The sequence below is a fragment of the Ranitomeya variabilis genome, chromosome 3, assembly GCF_051348905.1.
Source record: "Ranitomeya variabilis isolate aRanVar5 chromosome 3, aRanVar5.hap1, whole genome shotgun sequence".
NCBI classification, from domain to species: domain Eukaryota; kingdom Metazoa; phylum Chordata; class Amphibia; order Anura; family Dendrobatidae; genus Ranitomeya; species Ranitomeya variabilis.
In genome coordinates, this window is record NC_135234.1 from 729106597 (window position 1) to 729121276 (window position 14680).

The 14680-nt window shown below is 47.1% G+C and overlaps 1 protein-coding gene across 1 annotated transcript in view; it reads right to left on the reverse strand.

Moving 5' to 3' along the window:
- The window catches only part of CWF19L2 (CWF19 like cell cycle control factor 2), a 125723-nt gene that overhangs the window by 55811 nt on the left and 55232 nt on the right, over nt 1–14680 (reverse strand). The window lies entirely within an intron of this gene.

A 14680-nucleotide genomic window follows, 5' to 3' on the forward strand; every position in this document is an offset into this window, starting at 1 on the left:
GAAGAGGGCGGTGCACAGCTTCGGAGCAGCCATCATGTCAGTCTGTGATAGGTCCATGCTAGGTCTGTTCCATACATGGTCTTCAGCGTATCCACCTCACATTCCAAAGATTCCGGGGCGTAGTTCCAGGATGTAGACGCCATCTTGCCACATCTTCTAAGCAGCCATGTCAGTCTGTGATAGGTCCATGCTAGGTCTGTTCCATACATGGTCTTCAGTGTATCCACCTCACATTCCAAGGATTCCGGGGCGTAGTTCCAGGATGAAGACACCATCTTGCCACATCTTCTGAGCAGCCATCATGTCAGTCTGTGATAGGTCCATGCTAGGTCTGCTCCATACATGGTCTTCAGTGTATCCACCTCACATTCTAAGGATTCCGGGGCGTAGTTCCAGGATGTAGACACCATCTTGCCACATCTTCTGAGCAGCCATCATGTCAGTCTGTGATAGGTCCATGCTAGCTCTGTTCCATACATGGTCTTCAGTGTATCCACCTCACATTCCAAGGATTCCGGGGCGTAGTTCCAGGATGAAGAAGCCATCTTGCCACACCACATATAGTACTAGCTTATGTAAAGGTTAATAACTGATTTCCTCCTCTCCTTCACGAGGCCATTACTCAGAAAAAGTGGGATTAACCACACCCTTACCCCAAGACCACCAGGGAAATCTTAAACCTGTTTATCCGGATTTCCTTCACTCCAAGCTTGCATTTACAGATGAGTCTCTGAATTCACAATATCCTGGACCCTTAAGCCCTAAAGTCAATGGTCTGAAAATCAAGGCTTGACAGAACAATCCCCACACCTACAAATAAAAGAAGCCTGTGAGCCACATCTTTTTCTAGAGAAGACATGCCTGACAGCCATGGCATTTCCCAGTAAGTGGTACAGCAAACCTCAGGGGTCCCCCTTGAGATAAAGTCATCTGACCATGACCAGTACAAGGAACCTCCTGGGAGACATAGTTGATGGATGATATAAAGCACAAGACTTACTTTCTGCACAGATTCCTTATATTAGAGACTATATAACAGCAGCCGCTACACAGGATATGTGCAGTAATCGCGAGCTTGTTTCTCCTCCTTAGAGGGCTATTCTCATTAGTTCTCTTCAGCACTGCACCGCTCCTCTGCCCTCCTGCGGTGCGCTTCTGAAGATTGCCCACTCGGGCTGGCAGTATGGCTGTGCCGCTGGGCTGATCCGTGCTCTACCATGCAACTAGCAGACGCAGTTTAGCCAGTGCAGCATCGGAAGAGGCAAGATCAAAAGCAAACAGCTTGCATGCGAGCGTAACTTGCCTAGGAAACCGTCCGCCTCTGCTCAGACGGCAGAGGTGGGCGACTACCTAGGCAACAAGCGGCAATTAAAAAATTACTCCGTTATTGAGAAGTGAGAAGATTTTTAATAATGCGCACACTGAGCCCTTTTTGCTGAGCTTTTGAAGAGGAAAAACGGAGCAGAAAGTTTTTCAGGAATTTTGAGAATTTCTGCTGCAAACACTGAAAAATAAAAAAAAATCTCAATGTCCACAGATCCTCAAAGATTAAATGCTTGTTTTTACATCATTATGAAAAAAAAAACAAAAAAAAAACAGACTATAAAAGACATTCCCAAAATGTCATTGTGGAACATAGGCTTAAAGCGGAAGATCCAGGGACTTATTCTGATTTTTTAAAATTTTTTGTCTTTTTCTGGATTATCGCTAGGTTGAGCTTTATGTGGTTTATGTAACCCGTGCATGCGCTGGACGTAACCGGATGGCCTCCGTCGGGCCGGTATGTGTTGGCATACCTTCTATAACTCTATAGGAACGTACATAAGACCGTACGTTAGCGTGCGCCCCCAATATACAGCTGATGGACGGGTCAGATGGGATGTGAACAGAACAGAGAAAAAAAAACAAAAAAAAAACATAAAAAAACACTAGGTTTCGAAGTGAAAAGCCACAAGAACAAAGTGCAGATAAATGTTACACGCGGCAGGAGGTTAATGTATTCCTTCTACACATCTCAAGACATATTGACTTTGCAAATGTGATCCTGCGCTATCGATCAGGACTGAACGCTTGTTTTACTCCTTTCCTTCCGTGTTGGGCATTAATATGACTGGAGAATGCATGTAGTCCCAGAAGCGTGCCACACGCCGGCGGCATAGATTATTCAATAATTGGTGAGCAGAGGATTTTCTGCCCTCCACCTTCAGAAGCTCAGGAGTAATTACAATCACCTCTCTAATTTTTAATTGGGGGCTTCATATGCAACTCGCTGTATGCCAAGTACAACCGGGGCTGTGCTGTAAAGACAGGCTACACTGCGAAATACGGCCCAATGATCGGTGTGCATAGAGGGAATCCGTCAGCAGGTTTTGCCATGTAATAAGAACGAAGTAGGGGCAGATACACAGATTCCTGCGATATGTCACTTACTGGGTCGCTTGCTCTAGTTTTAATAAAATCTCAGTTTTCTCTGCTGCGGATCTAGCAGTTCTCTGAATGCAGAATTCTGTGTAACCCCGCCCACATTACTGATTGGCTGCTTTATGTTTACACTGTGCATAGGCAGAAAGCTGCCAATCATTAGTGGGGGGGCGGGATTATACAAAGCTCATGATTATGGAGAACTACGTGGCAGCAGGTTTACTAGTTCTCTAGTGAACCTCCTGCTGATAAAACTGTTATTTTAGCAAAACTATAGCAAGCAGCCTAGTAAGTGACATAGCAGGAATCAAACTCTCTGTCTCTACATTACACTGCCCTCAGATTAGGTGGCAAAAACCTGGCGACAAATTCCATTTACCGTCCAGTGCTATGGTAGCACATTAGCACTTAATCTGTGCTTTTGGGGTTGTGCAAATTAAAAAAAACAAACAAAAAAAAAAAACATGGTTGCTTTCTTTCAGCTCTGTTGGGGTAAAGTTAAAATAGCAGACACAACCAACAACAGTCAGGGGTGGCGCTGTTTCCTATTTTTTCATTCTGGACAAACCTTTTAACTTTTATATTTGCTAGTGTGCCAAAATAGGTTTTGCCGAATTTTATTCTTGACAACACATCAGATTCTTCAGCATCAAAATTTGGATGTAAAACGGATTAAAAATTTGTTCAATTGGGTAGTTTTTACACCAAGTCCTGCTAGCTGTTTCCCGGCTGAATTTTTGAAAATACTGTATATGTCACGGCTTTGCGGTGTCCCAGGACCAGGGGCTCCTTCCCTGTCCCTAATGCTAGGGGTGCCCTAGCTCACCCAGCTTACTTCTGATGGTGAAGATGCCAGGGCCACATACCTTGCCTTAGCTCCTGAATCCGCCCTCAGTCGATACTCTTCCCCCACCCGGGGAACAGGGGAGTAGTAGTGTACCGTAATACACCAACCAGTGTAACAAGGTAATATTAACAAGGGTAAATAAAAATACCAAACATACAAATAAACTCACTCGTACAACAGAGTAATGCACCGGGGAGTGGAGGATGGGGTTAAACCAAAAGTAGGAGAAAGAGGGCAATTATCACATGCACAAAACCTAGCAACAGTCACAGATAAATCCACCAAACTCCTTCTTCAATAACCACCAACAACCTCCAGCCATGCAGCATAAGCTAACTCTGACAATGAGTGCTAGCCAGGGCCCGAAAAATATAGGAGGTTGGAGTGACTAACAGTGCACAGGTGAGAGCCTTAACGCTCCAGGAGTGCTCAACAGAGCAGAATAACCCTTGCACTGCTAATAGAAATTTATACCGTTTAATATGAAGGTGAAGTGCTTTTAATCAGTGCAAGATTAGGAGAAATCAGACGCTGCGGTCTTCTGTCTCCTCTCTGTCGCAGTAAACCCGTAACAGTATGTTAATCAAACTCCACAACATTTCAGAGTAAAACATGGCTGCAATTGTACTGCCGATTTCGGATTCATGCTGCCAGTGGATCAGGCAGCAGGAACTGGGAGATGACAGATCACTTCTTCCTATAGGGTGAGGGTGTGATCACTGGGACCCCCCCCCTGATCCTGAAAATGAAGGTCTGAAAAACACAGAAAAGCGCTTCATTCATTGCCAATGGGACTGCGGCAGATAACAGAGCATAGCATCATCCCCGGCAGTCCCACAGACAATGAATGGAGCAATGACGTGCATGAACGGCCACCTCTCCATCCTAACATACGGATAGGGGTCTTAGCAGACAGACCCCAGTAACGTGCAAATTATCTCCTATGCTGTGGACACTGTAGGTGATCACTTCTCCAGTAAGGGAAAACCTCATCTCTTTGAAGCATATTAGATTAGATTACTAGCGGAGTATGAAATTCCCCAATGCGGGTTTATGGGCAGCGTCAGAAGTAATACGCGGAGACAGCAGAACAGCGCAGCACCGAGACGTCCTCCTATGGAAATCGACAGATTGCAAATGACCTTGTGCTCGGAGACTGCCGTCACATCAACGAGTGGGTGGTGGAAGCGGATTATGTTACTAAAAGCTGCAATAAAAGCAATATCTGGAGGAAAAGGCGAGCTAAGGAGATGCATTTGTCTCCTCAGTGATCTGACAGTGTATCCACGTTACCTGAAACGCGACATTACTATCTCACTACACCCACACGGATGAACAGGAAAGAAAACAGACAGCGGGAAGATGAGAGGGATTTCATATCATGCAACATTCTCCAATGTGATACTCCACTGTAACTATGATGGTGGTACCTTCTGTAGTCTTTTGGTAAAATAGCCAATTAAAAGAGAAAAAAATCATATTTACTTTATAAATCCGAAAATATAAAAAAAAGTGTGTGTGTATGTATATATATATATATATCTAATATATAAAGCTGAATGTGTGTGTGTGTGTATGTATGTATGTATGTATGTATGTATGTCCGGGATTGGCATCTGAACCGTCGCAGCTACAGCCACAAAATTTTGCACAGTCACACGTCTGGACCCCGAGAGCGTCATAGGCTATGTTGTGAGATGAAATTTTAACCCCGCGCTTTCCAATTCACCAAACAATTTTGCCCCTATCTACATAATGGGGAAAAATGAAAGGAAAAGTGTTGGAGGCAAAATAACAGCTGCCAGATGTGAACAAGGGGGACTTAAAGAATGAGAGCGATGGCGCCAAAGAGTATATACCGTACAGTTGCTAAGGTGGGGCCCCAACATGGGATAATCACCACACCACCACGGGGATATGAACACACACAAAATGCGCCACACACTACCACGTGCTCGAACACATATACAACCCTCAGCGCACATTTCACCACACATACACCAACCTCGCCACATAAAAGTCAAAACACAAAAGTTGCCGCTCAAAACTCGCCACGCTCAAAACTCGCCACGCGCAAAACTCTCCACATGCAAAACTCGCCACACGTGCAAAACTCACCTCATGGAAAACTCGCCACACGCAAAACTTGCACACGCGGAAAAATTGCCACATGCACAAAAGTTGCAACACATGCAAAAGTTGCCTCACACAAAACTTGCACATACTCAAAAGGCACCACACATAAAACTCGCCACGCTCAAAACTCGCCAAGCGCAAAACTTGCTGCACACAACTTGCTACACTAACCGGTCACATGCAACTCGACACACAAAAAGTTGCTACACGCATGTCGCCACACAAAACTCATCTCACAAAAGTCGCTACATGCATGTTGCCACACGCAACTCAACACACACAACTTGACACACGAAACTCGCCCTAAAACACACACAAGTCTGGTATTAGCCTTCAAAAATAAAAATCTGATTAATAAGCAGACAAACTACAAGAGCAACAAATGTACCATATAGGAATCCGGCAGCTGTCAGTCACATGACCTATTATGTGTATGTGTGAGCTAATATATACTGCCAGGGGGTGGGCTTGCTGTTGGCTGGGGATTTATCAGGCTGCCAATTTAGCTTACAAATACTGAGGTAAAAATACTGACCAAATAACGTGTGAACGAGGTCTAATACAGGAGGAGATGACATACAGATATATACTATTTACAGGGGAGATGACACACAGGTATATACTATATACAGGAGGAGATGACACACAGGTATATACTATATAGAGGAGCAGATTACCTACAGGTATATAGTATATACAGGAGGAGATGAGATACAGGTATATGCTATGTATAGGAGGAGATGACATACAGGTATATGCTATATACAGGAGGAGATGACACACAGATATATACTATATATAGGTGAGATGACACAGGTATATACTATATACAGGAGGAGATTACATACAGGTATATACTATATATAGGAGATGACATACAGGTATATACTATATACAGGGGAGATGACACAGCAGGTATATACTATATACAGGGGAGATGACATACAGGTACATACTATATACAGGAGATGACATACAGGTGTATACTATATATAAGGGAGATGACAAACATGTATATACTGAGGTGAAAATGAGAGGTGTGAGGTGAAAATGAAAAGGTGTGAGTGCAAAATGAGAGGAGTGAGGGAAAATAGTGGAGTGATCGGAAAATGACAGATGTGAGTTCGAAATGACAAGTGTTAGGGGGAAATGAGAGGAGTGAGGGGGAAAATAAGAGGAGTGAGGGGGAAAATGAGAGGTGTGAGGGAGAAAATGAGAGATGTGAGGGGGAAAATGACAGATGTGATGGGGAAAATGAGAGGCGTGATGGGAAAATAAGAGAAGTGAGGTGCTATAACTAACCACAGATATTTACTATGCCCAGGCAACGCCGGGCTCTTCAGCTAGTATATATATATATATATATATATTTGCATTTACTAATTGGTAAAAAACAAAATTTAGTTACCGTATACAGTATGGCGCCACCTGGTGTCCACAGCGCACAGCAATGAGCACGTCCACCTAATGAGCCAAGCGATGGTGGTCACGCATGCTCAGTCACTCTCCCCACAGCCTGAGCTCTGTAGAGTCATCCTGTGTTCATTGTAGAACAACTAAAAGAAATATCTTTCTGCCCGCTAGTCAGAGAAGGATCCAAGACTCAGTATAGCGCTGAATTTATGAGGAGATATATTGTTACCTGATTATAAGGGGATATATTGTCAATTGCCAGAAGGGGAAGTAGACTGATTCTGTCAGAATCAGGGGTAAAACTGAATTATACAAGGCTGTTTAATATGCACTTTGTCATGACTAACATACGATCATAAATGTCAATATAATTATAAAAATTTAAAAAAAAAAAAAAAACACATTAACCAACACACCACACAGTACAGGGCGCGGCAGACTAACCAACATGGCACACATTCTGCACAACCATCTGCCACATACGTAAAATAATGTCAGGTTAGACCCGGGGCTGGTTTTTTAATACTTTTGCTAGTGTAGACTGCGTTATTAGCTGCACTTGTCTCAACTTTTGACAGTGTCGAAATAGGAGTTAAAGGGGCTTCTGAAGTCCAGTTGATATCTAAGCGACATTGATGAATCTGCCCCATACTGTCCCGCTGTGTTCTTTTTCTGCAAACCAATTGGCTGTAACGTGATGTAAGGGACCCAAGCTCGTTTCAAAAATGTGGGTAATCAAAAATGTTGGCGTATGTCGTAGAAAAATAAGAATCTCCAAAATGAGAAAGAGCTTACAATCCAAAATCCTTTTTGAAATAGGACCACATGTCCTATAACCCATTAACACACCCAGTGAAGCTATGATCCCCTGGTTTGGAGAGGTAATTAAGACTGGTATATTTGTATTTGTTTAATACAAGGAGGAGTAGGCTCTTCTCAGGGATAAGCTGCTATGGTGAAAGAACTTCCCCCCCGACTTGGTGTCTGCAGTGTACAGTTATGAATATTGGGGTTAGTATTGATCAGATACTGATGGGACATACACTTTCAACTTCAGGACTAATAGGGGAAGAATATGCATATTTTTCCATAACTGACATGGCAATCAATCTGCCCCAAATTAATAGTTGCCATTTAGGAAACACGGCACGCCTGTTGTCAGCTATCTATTAAAAGGTAAAATCATGATTAAAAAAATATGACGGTGATACCAAATGCCTGTGATTGTCAGAAGCGGAGATATCATGAATGTTGGGGATTTCCACAAACAGCCCCTATGTGAGGTCATCAAGGGGAGTTGTGTGGGTGTAACTGAAGCGATGACAAAAAGACAGGGCGAATTCTGATCGGTGTTCAATGCAGGGAGATACATCGTAGTGTAGGCATGATCCACGTTCACTGGAAGTTTTCCAACCGAAGTGGCTCTCCTTCGCAAAGCTCTGAGCCATCCCTGTGACCACCGTTTAGCAAGTTTGTTAATTTTGTTTATGTTATGTAATTGTGTATGCAGTATTGTTTTTTTTTTCCCCTTTTGCAAAATATTTTATGTATGTTTTATAAACCCTGCCTATCTTTCTGGATTAAACATAAATGTTAACAGTTCTACTCCTTTTGTACTGTAAACCGCACTCGTGGATCTGGCAGTGACCTTACCGGGGTATACACGCATATTCCATGCGTTGGAATTGGTTGTATATATAACATACGCTCATTGCAAGTTCCCCAATAATCAACCTACTAATGGTAACAACCGCAGCCTCCACCGTTAATCGTCGGTCTAATGCGTAATTGTCCTGACAATAGGGGGCAGCAAAGGGCTGTTCATGACAAAAAGGTAACAGTGTGGTGGGTTCAGAGTGACCAGTCCCCAGCTCTGATCTTTAACAATGTAGAAATAAAATTTCTGTGTAAGTTTAGCTCCAGGCTCCTCAAATCAGAAAAGATCCTCAGCAGCGGTCCCAGGTGCCCAGGACCAAATTGAGATCCCAGGTCTCTAACGGCATTCTGTAGGGGGGTACCACGTGGGAGACCCCTTGAATAAACGTCCTGACTTGCAAGTTAGCAGCAATCTTACGCTGGAACAACACCGATAACGCTGAGATCTGACCCTTGAGGGAACTAAGCGCCAGGCCGGAATCCAAGCCGGACTGGAGAAATTCCAGAATGGAAGGAATAGAGAAAACGAGAGGGGGGCAACCGCGGAGCCTGCACCATGAGAAGAAGGCTTTCCAGGTGCGGTGATAGATGTGAGCGGAAGACGTCTTGCGAGCGCTGATCATGGTGGCGATGACCTGCTGGGAGAAACCTGCTTGAGTTAGGATCCAGGTTTCAACAGCCAAGCCGTTAAACGTAGGGCCCCTGAGCTCTGGTGGTAGATTGGTCCTTGGCGCAGCAGATCTGGGCGGGGACGTCGGATACGAGATGAACGAGTTCCGCATACCATGCGCGACGTGGCCAATCCGGGGCGATAAGGATCACCGGAACCCCTCCATCTTGATTTTTCGGATCACTTTCGGCAACAGAGGAAGGGGAGGGAACACGTACGGGAATTGGAACCGGTGCCATGGGGATATCAGTGCATCCACCCCGACGGCCTGGGGATCCCGAGAACGTGCTATGAAGTTGGGGACCTCGGCGTTCAGTCTGGACGCCATCAGGTCCACGTCCGGAGTTCCCCAGCGAAGGCAGATTTGATGAAAAACCTCTGGATGGAGTTCCCACTCTCCTGAGGCGAGACCCTGATGGCTGAGAAAGTCCGCTGCCCAGTTCTCGACGCCTGGAATGTGCACTGCGGAAATGGTGGAGTGGTTGGCCCCGGCCCAACGGAGAATGTGTGAGACCTCCTGCATCGCCGCCCTGCTGCGGGTACTCCCCTGCTGCGGGTACCCCCCTGATGGTTTATGTACGCCACCGCTGTGACGTTGCCCGACTGAATTCGGATTGGGTGACCCCCGAGCAGGAAGTGAAAGCGTCTCAGGGCAAACCTGATAGCTCGGATCTCCAGAATGTTTATGGGAAGTTTCGACTCCCAAATCGTCCAACGCCCCTGGGCAGTGTGGTGGTGAAACACCGCTCCCCAACCAAGGAGACTGGCGTCGGTGGTCACCACCAGCCAATGGATCGGGAGAAAAGACCTCCCCTGGTTGAGAGATGATTCCAAAGTCCACCATTTGAGTGCTTGCCTGGTCCGCAGGGGCAGAGGACATGGCCGGTCGAGGGTTAAGGGACTCCTGTTCCAATTGTCCAGTAAAGCTTGTTGTAAGGGATGGAGATGCAGTTGGGCGAAGGGAATCGCTTCCATTGCGGCCACCATCTTCCCCAGGATCTTCATGGCAAACCGAATGGACTGCGGGAAAGGGCGACAGAGCGCCCGGGCTCCCTGCTGAAGCGCTTGGGCCTTGGACCGAGGAAGTAAGACCAGCCCCTTGGACGTGTCCAGGATCATGCCTAGGAAAGAGATCCTTCGAGCTGGAACAGGGGAGGACTTGTCCAAGTTGATTAACCAGCCCAGGCGCGAAAGGGAATCCAACGTAATGCGGACACTTGCTTCGCAGGCATGAAAAGATGGACCTTTGATCAGAAGGTCATCTAAGTATGGCAACATGACCACTCCTCGGAGTGTAGAATGGCCATGACAGCCGCCATGACCTTCGTGAATACCCTGGGCGCTGTGGCAAGGCCGAAGGGTAAGGCCGTGAATTGAAAGTGGTCCTCTTGGATGGCGAAACGGAGGAACTTCTGATGTGGTGGGAAGATTGGGATGTGAAGATAAGCATCTTTGATGTCTATTGATGCTAGGAACTCTCCTCTCTCCATCGAGGAGATGACCGACCGGAGGGATTCCATCCGGAAGTGCCGCACCTTTACGTGCTTGTTTAGGAGCTTCAAGTCCAAAATGGGGCGCACCGTCCCGTCCTTTTTTGCACGACGAAGAGGTTTGAGTAAAAACCTCTGAATCTCTCGCGTTCCGAAACCGGAACGATGACTCCGTTTTGGCGGAGGGATTCGATGGCGCAGTGAAGAGCGCGAGACTGAGCTCCCGAACTTGGGAGACGAGAGGGAAAAAACCGAGCTGGAGGGGAGGCGAAGAATTCTATTTTGTAACCAGAAGACACCAGGTCTCTGACCCATTCATCGTGGATGACGGAAAGCCAGATGTGTCGAAAAAGAAGCAGGCGTCCGCCTACCTCAGTGGTGTCGACTGGAATTCTCCCCGAGTCATTGTGAAGGAAATCTGGAAGGCCTAGAACCTCTGGTTCTGGGTTGTCTAGGTTTTCCTCGCCAGGACTGATTCGGTCTGTAAGAAGGCCGAGAGTCTCTGTCTGTGCATGTAGATTGTTCTGATCTGGACGATGCTGTGGAGTTGGACCAGAAAAGGCCACCGTGAAAGGGGCGAAAACGAAAATGCTGTTGGCGCTGAAAAGCAGCTTTTGGCCTGTGTTGAGGGAGGAACTTGCTTTTTCCCCCTGTAGCATCGGAAATAAGTTGGTCCAATTGTTCTCCAAACAGGCGTCCGCCCTGAAAGGGAAGAGAAATCAGACTTTTTTGAAGAGGAATCCACACACCACTCTCTAAGCCAAATAGCTCTCCTGATGGTGACGGCGATTGAAGCCGCGGTTGCCGCACAGTCTGCTGCGTCTAATGATGCGTACATCACATTATCTGCAGCCATAGCAATTTGTTTGGCGAGGTCCGCCGCCTCAGACGAAAGAGCCTGGTCTTGAATGGATTTTGCAAGAGCATCTGCCCAGAAAACCATTGCTTTGGCGACCCATGCCGCAGCGAAGGAAGGAGATAGGGAAGAACCTGAGGCTTCATACACTGAGCGCACCAGAGAATCTAACTGGCGTTCTGTGGGATTTTTGATTGAAGCCCCGTCAGGTACTGATAACAGCGTTTTGGTAGCCAAACGCGATACCGGAGGATCTACCAGCGGTGGTTTCGTCCAATCCTTGACCAGATCTGCGGAAAAAGGAATACTTTGATTCTAGGACCTTTTTCCCCGTAAAGCGTTTATCCGGTTGCTCCCTGTGCCACCGAACTATCTCTAGGAAATCCGGATGGGAGGCGAACACCTTATGGGATCGCTTGGTTCTCGTGAAGGAGACTGCGTGATCCGGAGCCGAATTAGGGTCATCATTAACCTTTAGCGCATGATTGACAGCCTCAATGAGGGAGTCAACAGTTGAGCGGAACTCCGGAGAATCCGGGTCCATGGACGCCTCAGACTCATACTCAGTCATGATCGCTTCGAGCCCCTGGGGAGGGTGAGCGAGAAGTGGAGCTACTCGAGACTGAATGGCGTGGTGAATGCTCAGGAGAGGTAGTGCGGATCCGTTTTTTGGATGTTCGAACCTCCTTCGGGTGAGAGCGGCCCCTGCTGGCCGATATTCTCCTGTTATAGAGGGGTCTCTTAACCCAGGGAAACGAACGCCCCGCTCCCCAGAGGGGTCATGAAGGGATTCAATCGCTTTGGCTAGCGAAGCCATGGATTGTGACAGTGACGTGGCCCCCTCAGGGGGGCTAGGAACACTGGGGTCGGTAGCGGCGGAGGGCTCCTGGGCACATTGGGCATCACAGGCAGGGCAGAGGGGGGAGCTTTGAGGCCGAGGGAGAGGAGCCTGGCAGGTGGTACATGCAGAGAAATAGGTTGTATGTACCTTAGTGGACTTTTTACCCCTTGACTGGGACATGTTGTACCCCAATGTAATGAAAAAGTTAAGGTGGAAGCTGAGGGGTAACGCTGCAGGGAAGCAGTTAGTGCCGTCTCCTTACCTGGTCCTGTGCCCCGCAATTGGAGGGTGGCGCTGAGTGGGAGAAGAAAACCTCCGTGGAGAGAGGGAAGGCGGCCGGCGCTGAGTGCTGCCGAAGGAAGATGGCTGCCGAGAGTCTGTGGGTAGTCTCGCAGGGAGCGAGAAGCGCCAGAAGCGTGGGCGGAGCCGCAGAAATGATGCGTGAGGTGGGCGGAGCCGCAGAAATGATGTCAGGTGGGCAGAGCCTCATGGAATGCGGCCTACACAAGGCCGAAGCCGGGGACTAAATTTCTGGCCTCGGCCGGCGCGCACCCGCGGACCGCAGGGAAAAGAATCGCGGCGCTAAGGGGAGAATCCTTCCGCTATGGAGCCCCCCCAAAAAACATGTGACCGCCAGAAAGAACCGACCCCTAGTGCACTTACCCCAATGAAGGTGCCCGGGGTAAATAGGACGGTGCATGGTTGGGGGAGCCTCCATCCACCATCCCCATGAAAAGGGGGGTGGAGAGGAACATTCCGCCTCCTTCCATCATCCGCTTTTTCAGTGGTGATGCAGTGGGGGCTGCACGGACGCCACAGTGGAATAATGCCTCTGTACAGCCGAGGGTGAAACCTGGTGGGCAGGGCAGATGTCCGGCAATAAAAGGCCTGGCTGCAGAAGAGGATACTGGAGGTGACACACCAGTGCTCGTCTGTAAGTAGGGGGGAGTTCGGTGCCCTTGAAGGGGCCCGTCACCCAAAAAAGGTCAGCTCAAGCAGTGGCATCCCACGTCGCAGGAGAGGATACGGAGAGGTAAAACTCCCATGCTCGCCTGTTGTAGGTTCGGGGAGATCGGAACATGAAAGCATCCGTCGCCCCCTTCGTCCAGAAAAGAAGGTTTAAATCCAGTGTGCCTCCTACGGACACTAAGCTTGAACTGGGTCTCTGGAAGCCAGCACGAGGGTGTATACTGCAGGGGAGGAGCTAACTCTTTGTCTCAACTTAGTGTCAGCCTCCTAGTGACAGCAGCATAACACCCATGGTCCTGTGTCCCCCAATGTGGCGAAGGAGAAAAAAAAACAAAAGCAGCTGCGTTTTCTGATCCATAAGATTATTGGAAGATGTAAGTTAATTTTCTTTTTTTTTTTACTTTTTAAAACTGCTGAACAAGTGGATTCTTGACCGAGTCAACATCAGAGCCGAACCCTACTAAGTGGACTGATCTTTTATCGTACTCTGGACCCCCAGCTTATTCGGAAAGACGCTTTTCAGAATTTCTCGCAGGTGGATGACATTTTTTGATCAGTTCTAGAATAATCAATTAAAGCCGATGCGTTCTGCATGTCTCATGTCATCTGCGGCTCGGGTTCACGTGGTCAATCTGAAGATCAGGTCACGGACAGAGCGTGTTGCAGGAGAAGAGATTTAATTTAGCAAGAACCATGCACAGACCCCATGACCCGTTCCAGTGCATGACAAGCCCGACATCTGTACTTAGCAATGATTTCACGCGTTTGGCATCAGTCAGAAGCGATTAGCCAAACTCGGCCGTGATGACAAGCAATAACCACACAGATTCCGCACGAGGAGACGCCGCAGTATGCAAAATCATTCTCATCGTCCTGATGCATCTCTCTATTGCTACATTACACCGCCATTATGTTAAGGTTTGCTTTTTTTTGTTTTTCTGGGACATGAAAATACTAGAAAGGCATGCAATACTGAAAGGAAGAAAGAGGGGTCGCTAGAGCCAACAATTGGAGGCCACCAATGACTTACAGAGTCACAGCTTTTATCCTCTTGGAATATTAAACTTAAAGTTACATCCAGAAAAATTTGAACTTTGACATAAGTTGTGTCATATTAGCTGTTTACCAAAACATATTCAAGATACAGTTATATAATCAATATGGGCTTAAAGTGCAGACTCACAGCTTTAATTTGAGGGTATTCACATCCTAATTGGAGTAAGGGTTTAGGAATTACAGCTCTTTAATTTGTAGCTGCCTCTTTTTGAAAGGACAATTGTATCAAAAGCTTTTAAAATAGGCTGCATGGGCTTTTCCCTCGTTAATCCATCAACAATTAAGTAGGTAAAGGTCTGGAGCTGATTCCAGGTGTGGTGTTTGC